Below are 6175 nucleotides of genomic sequence, written 5' to 3'. Positions count from 1 at the left end.
ATTCTTCAATAATTTTGTGTTAGCACCAGAAAAATACAAGGCATCATTTTCAAGTGTATTTTTATCCAATTATATGGCTTTGCCATGGAAACAGCATAATTGAATTAAATATTTTTAAAAAAAAATAAAGAAAATAAACATCCTGAGGTTATTTTCATATAAAATATTCAGTATTTCCTCTTTATTTCAACAGCTGCTGCAGTTATTAAAAGACCAACTCCATTTCCATTGCTATATGTTCACGAAATCCTTTCCTACATTCCAAATTCATATTCTGGAATTGGCATACATTGCTATGCATCACATCACAGCATCTATTTAAAGTGAGGGACCAATCATGTCCTTGGATCAGAATATTTCTAGTCTTTCCTCTGGAGGAGAATTGCTACAATGGATATAAGACATAAACTCTGATAGGTATTTAATAACAAGTATTTTGTGCTTTATAACAAAGTCTTAATTCTCCTCCAAATATGTTCACTGTGTAAGTTTAAATAATATTAAAAATTTAAACCAAGTAAGACCAATAAATTTTTTTCTAATTTGAATGGCAAAACTGATTCAGCTTTATCCTTAAGTTTTTTCCATTATATTTTTATTGTGAAGCATTCTAAATATTCAAAAACTATAAAATAAGTATTTTTTAAATTTATCTTTGAAAATCTTAATGTTTTATCATTTTTTATATTATTAAACACACACACCCATTACATTCTAGATATAGCTTTAGTATCCTCTCTGTTCCCATTTCTTTCCCATTATCCCATAAGCAAAAGTTATTCTCATTTTGTGTTCTTATTCTCATGCATGTATGTACACACATATACATTATATATACACATTGCATACATATGCATTCTATATGACATATACAGTTATAAACATTTCATTGTTCTACTGGTGTTAAGACTTTCTGGTATTTTCTCATGATTATCCTGGAGTTATGGATTTGGAGGAAGAGTACCATATAAGTAAAATGATTTCCTCATTTCATTATATCAGAGAGCTACTGATTTCAACTTGACTTCTCTTTAGTGACATTATCCTTAATCATTTGGTTAAGGGGGTGTCTGCCTGGGTTCACTACTACGAAGATACTATTACTCTCCCTTCCACACTATTCATTGGAAGTGAGTTACCAGGTTCAGACCACACTTGAGACAATTAAGTTTCCTTACACTATCTCATGTTCCTGTGATAAAAAAATGCTAATGAAGTACAACAACTCAATCTAAGCAACCCATTAATGACCTAGACATTTCATGAATGAAGTTTGGGGTCACCCCATCAGGCAAGGAACCATAACAAGCAGAGGTGCTTACTGATAGCTAAAAGAATATGGAATTATTAAGGGAAGAAGAAGGTTTAAATACCATCACATGATTAGTCACAAAAATAAAAATTACATGCTTTATGAATACTCCTTAATTATTTTTAAAAGAATATGTGTGTGTTATATGTGTGTGTATATAATTTATCAGAGTTACATTAAAGGATATCAAAGAAGGACTCAGACTCAGCTAGAAAATGAATAAAAATCGCCCAAGGATGGATAAAGTGACTGTGTATTATTGTATGGTGAAAGTTGACTGTTTTAAGTTTCTTTTTTTTAATTCTCACTTCTCTTTAATCACAGAATTTTAGTTTTTATGAATAATCAGGACATTTCAGGTAACTAAGGTTTGAGAGGGAAACAGTTCTTACTTTACATGAAGAATTACGACATGCTCCATTTTTCTGTAACTCTACTGGCTGGATTAATAAATATTTTAACAGAGACAAAAAAAACTTTTGTAAAGCCAAAGATCACTGCATATATATTTGCAAAAAAACATAAACAAACACGCATTTCTCCCTGACTAGGAGAACTTAAATAAATGTTTGAACATTAAGGCAGTGACAATTCTAAAACATAATAAAATTCTAAGTTAAGGCTTTATGTCTGTTTTGAAACCCATGTTCATAGGCCACTGTGACCATAGCAAACTTTTATCTATCAGGTTAGGTTCATCTGTCCTGGATAAGTTATTGATTCACTACCAACTATTCTATGGGATAGGAATTAATACAAACATCATCCATTTAATGAGTTATTAGTCCAGTCCTTAGATTTTATTTTGAGGATTTAGTTTTTAGCAGCAAAGCCTGTGCCACAGAAGGAACTTTTTTTTTTAAATAAAGTTAGAAAACTTATTGGCTGCACCGATTTTTCCTTTGCTGAAAGTGGGCCAACAATCAAGAATTCCTGATTTCCTAAACACAGAAAACCTCCAGAGCATGTGTGACCATGCTCCCATCTAAAAACGTGGATGTTCTTGATTACTGAAGTAGCTGGTATTCATCTTCTTTGAAGACTGGTATTGCTATCTAAATAAAGCAACAAAATGCAGAATACCATAGTTCAGGTGGATCTGTTCTATACTTGCTATCCTCAAGGCACAAATGCTACCCTTGCTGAGCCAAAGTCTTTCCTTATTCCAGGAAAGATGAGAAGTGGATGAAGATTCACTTGAGAATAATTGATTGCACTCTTGCCCTATTCAAGCTTACACAAAGTATGGAAATTTAGGGGGGGCGGGGATGTCCTTTTCTCTTTCCATTATTCTTTTCCTTAACATTTAGACAAAACTCAGATCCAGCCTGTAGGTCCACTTTGAGAAGCAGCTCTGGAGCATCCCCACCCCACCCCCACTACTGGGGAGAGCAGCAGGGGTGTTCAGCGGGCACATTCCAGTATGAGCTAACTGGGCATGATTCCACAACGCAGCGTTTCTGCGGTTGGGATGACAGACGGTCGCTTAGACCAGAAGGATCACTGTTCACACTGGGTGCTCGCCGCTACTTCTTGAAGCAGTAATTGTACAGAAACACGTCTTGTAAGGAAAGTACTGTACGTTTACGTTGGGACCACTCCTAGTTTGTGTGGAGGAAGAATAGCATTGACTACATGAAGATGGTCTCAAAAGCTATAGCTGGCTGTAGTTTCCCTTTGTCCCCAAGTCAGAAAAAAAGGGTGATGTCAAAGCAGATGAAGCTGCAGGCAGCCGGAGTCCCACGCTGTCTAAACACTCGTGCTTGAATCTGCTGCGTGGCATCTGAGTTCTTTAGATTTACTATCAGGAAACAGGAATTTCTCTCCAGCACCGTCAAACATTTTAGGTGCAATTTAAGTCAAGCGAGTCACATTTCAACTGAAATGTTTTGCAGATTTGAAAAGTCGGCACCATACTACCTGCTAAGCTTGGCTTCAGCTAATTGCCAGATGGGTTTTAAAGGTGTGAGATACACTTTTTTTTTTTTTTTTTTTTTTAAAGATGGGAAGACTAACTGTGAGAGGGCAAACGGAGGCAACACAGAAACAATCATTTTTAGATCAACATCTTATACTTTAAAATACACTCACTTTATACACGAATTTTGTGTTTACAAGTACGAAAGGCACAGAACCTCCAAGGACCGAAGTAAGCGCATCAGTTAACTACGTTCAGTGGCGTTAACACTGTTGTCCTACCCTCCGCTCGCTGAACCCGAAAGGAAACTGTAAAGGCCGACCCACGCACGGAGTTCACGTTTAGAAGTTGGAGACTGTGTGTAGTTCTGCGGTTTCTAGAGAGCTGAACCGAGATTCCATCGTGTTCCAGGCCAAATCGGCCAGAAGAAAGTTGCCCATTGCGGTTCTAGTCTCAAAGGGTCTCAAAGCCAGAATTCATGGTCTGTGTTTCTGTGCTGTTCAATTGAACTTTACTCTCTACAGCAGGTATGCTTTTAGCAGTGGAGATTCCTTCGGTTTGGGTCTCTGTGTCAGACGAATCTGTACTCATGGAAAAGCGGGAGTGTTTCAGAATACTCGCCAGAGGCAGATGGGGCTACTGTCTAAAAAAGAAGTTTAGGTCTGTCTGTGTTTGTATGTCAAACATTTCAAGGCCTAAGAAGCTCGAATTTCCCCTACAGCTATAGGACTAGGCAGAGGTATCTGCAAGGAAGACGTCAGTTTGGGTCTCTATGTCCAGCAATTCCAAGACTGGTTCAGGGGTCATGGTGTTAAACTCACTCTCTTCAGTTTGAGTTTGGATATATGAGCGGAAAAGAACTCCTCGATATCAAAATCAATTGCAGGATTCTGGGCTGGGCCAGATGGGAGCTGGGTATCTTGTCCAGTATTCGTGTCTGACAAAAGACTACGATTGTCCAGTGTCTGACGAGGCAGGTTACTTGACAAAATGTTTTCTAAATCACTTAATAAATATATAGTCTGGGTCTGATTATCTGTCACGTTCTGTGAAAGAAGCATAGTGTGCTGTGTGCTGAAGTTTATAATTGGTGAAGATTTCTCAGTATCTTGATTTAAAGTCTTAGGGTGGTTCTGAGGTAACAAACCATGAGTGACAGTCTCTGCTACTAAGCTGCTGCTTATGATATTGTCTGTAGAAACACCGTAGGACGAATGGACACTCTCAAAAATGTCTCCACACGTTACAGCTTGGTCCATCTGGACTCGGCCATCTGTCCGACACTGCATCGCACTGGTCTGAGTTTCTCTGGAGATCCCACCTGACTGGTAACAGGCATCTGTGAACGTATCAGTCTGAGCAGCTGTGGAAGAAGTTACCTTAGAACTGGATAAGAATGTCTGAGTGTGAACACTAATGGGAAGGGAGACTTGAGAACCAAACGTCAAATCCGTTTGAGAACAGGACGATCCGGAGGAATCGGGGCCGGCCCACTGTGCGGAAGGTATGAAGTGTTGTGTGGCATAAGACAGGTCCGTCTGTACATTGACTGAAGAAATGCTATTCTTCTGACATGTGTTTCCTAGTTCTTGTAAACAATTAGACCGGCTCTTACCCAAGTTCACCTGAACACCTGTACTAATTGGCTCCAGAGCAATAGGATTTACAATTTTTGAAAGAGGGAGACTCTCCTTGAGACAGCCAGCCTCGGAATCTAGGCTGACGATCAGGGTTCTGACCCACAAGGGCAGTATGTGCACAGCGCCAGGGGCGGAACCCTGATGATCCACGGGCTGGGCCGAGGAGTTGGCTATAGGCACAAAGACAGGTGTGGGAGAAAACTGCAGAGCAGGAAGTTTAACCAGAGCCACTCTGGGCTTGGGTAAAAGCAACTTCTGAGGGTATCTTGGAGGTGTTGTAAGAGTCTGCTTTCCGGCATTAGAGTTGCAAGATCTCCAAAAGAAGAAGTTTCTAGTTCTTGAGTGTCTGGTCTTGGATCTGGCTGACTGCTCAATGACTCAGTGGTCTTATTGGACAGCTTCTGGCTGTGCAGGCAGTTTTCCATTTTCCTTTTCTTACTAGGTGGCTCCCTGTGCTCTGCAGGGATCTTGTGGCCAGTTTGGTAGATAGGGGACTGTAAGGCGGTCCTGCTGGCATAGGGACAGCCGCGCGTTCACTGGAAGGTCTTGCCACAATCCTTGCATGCCTTCTCAAGTCCCACCTGGTGCCGTAGCAGTTGCTGCACTTACTACACTTTTGCTTCTTTTCGGCGTGCATTTTCATAAAGTGCTGTTTTACGAGAGAAAGTTGAGAAAACGGTCTGTCAGGGCCTCTGGGGCATCCTTCAATTGGACAACAGAATTTTGGTACCATTTTCAAATCTTTTCATATTGTTGGATTTACTATGCCATCCTGCAGGCGGTGGCTCTTGACCGGGTGCATGTTGAGCGCCAGGCTGTTGGGCAGGGTCGGGGTGCCCCAGGCCAGAGGCTGACAGGGCTGCCACATGGCAGAAGGGCCTCCTGTTTTCAGTTTTAAATGGATTATTGCATAGATGGAAGCACAATAATGTATTTGTTTGATAATTACATGTGTTCTAAAGAGTGATGCATGGATGCCAATTTGTAAAGAAGAGGACTGTGGTGAATTCATACTTGGTCAATGTAGCTAAGCTGGAACTATCATTCCCAGAATTCTTTCATTTCTATGGTTCCAGGTTAGCCTTGGTTGCAAGAAAAATTTGCATGAAATTTGGAAGGCAGAAGTGAAGTCCCAGGTCTGTATCTGGTCCCAGGCACCACTGAAGCGCCTTCATTATTATTGCTGATTTGTTGGCTCATTTCGTTGGTGTGGAACAATGTTCAGTCCCTTGGATTCTCCAGTTTTTAATCATTATCTCCTCCCTTAGCAGGGCTAAGTACGTGGCAAAGGCACTTATTTCTTGT

General features: G+C 40.2%; 1 pseudogene; it reads right to left on the bottom strand.

Moving 5' to 3' along the window:
* Positions 1-3571: 3571 nt before the first annotated feature.
* LOC132693238 (ATM interactor pseudogene) lies at positions 3572-5618 on the bottom strand (annotated as a pseudogene).
* Between the last annotated feature and the right edge of the window lie 557 nt (positions 5619-6175).

Source organism: Panthera onca, chromosome B1 (assembly GCF_046562875.1).
Source record: "Panthera onca isolate mPanOnc1 chromosome B1, mPanOnc1 haplotype 2, whole genome shotgun sequence".
Lineage (NCBI taxonomy): Eukaryota > Metazoa > Chordata > Mammalia > Carnivora > Felidae > Panthera > Panthera onca.
The sequence above is the reverse complement of the archived record's forward strand: the minus strand, read 5'-3'. Positions and strand labels throughout refer to the sequence as shown.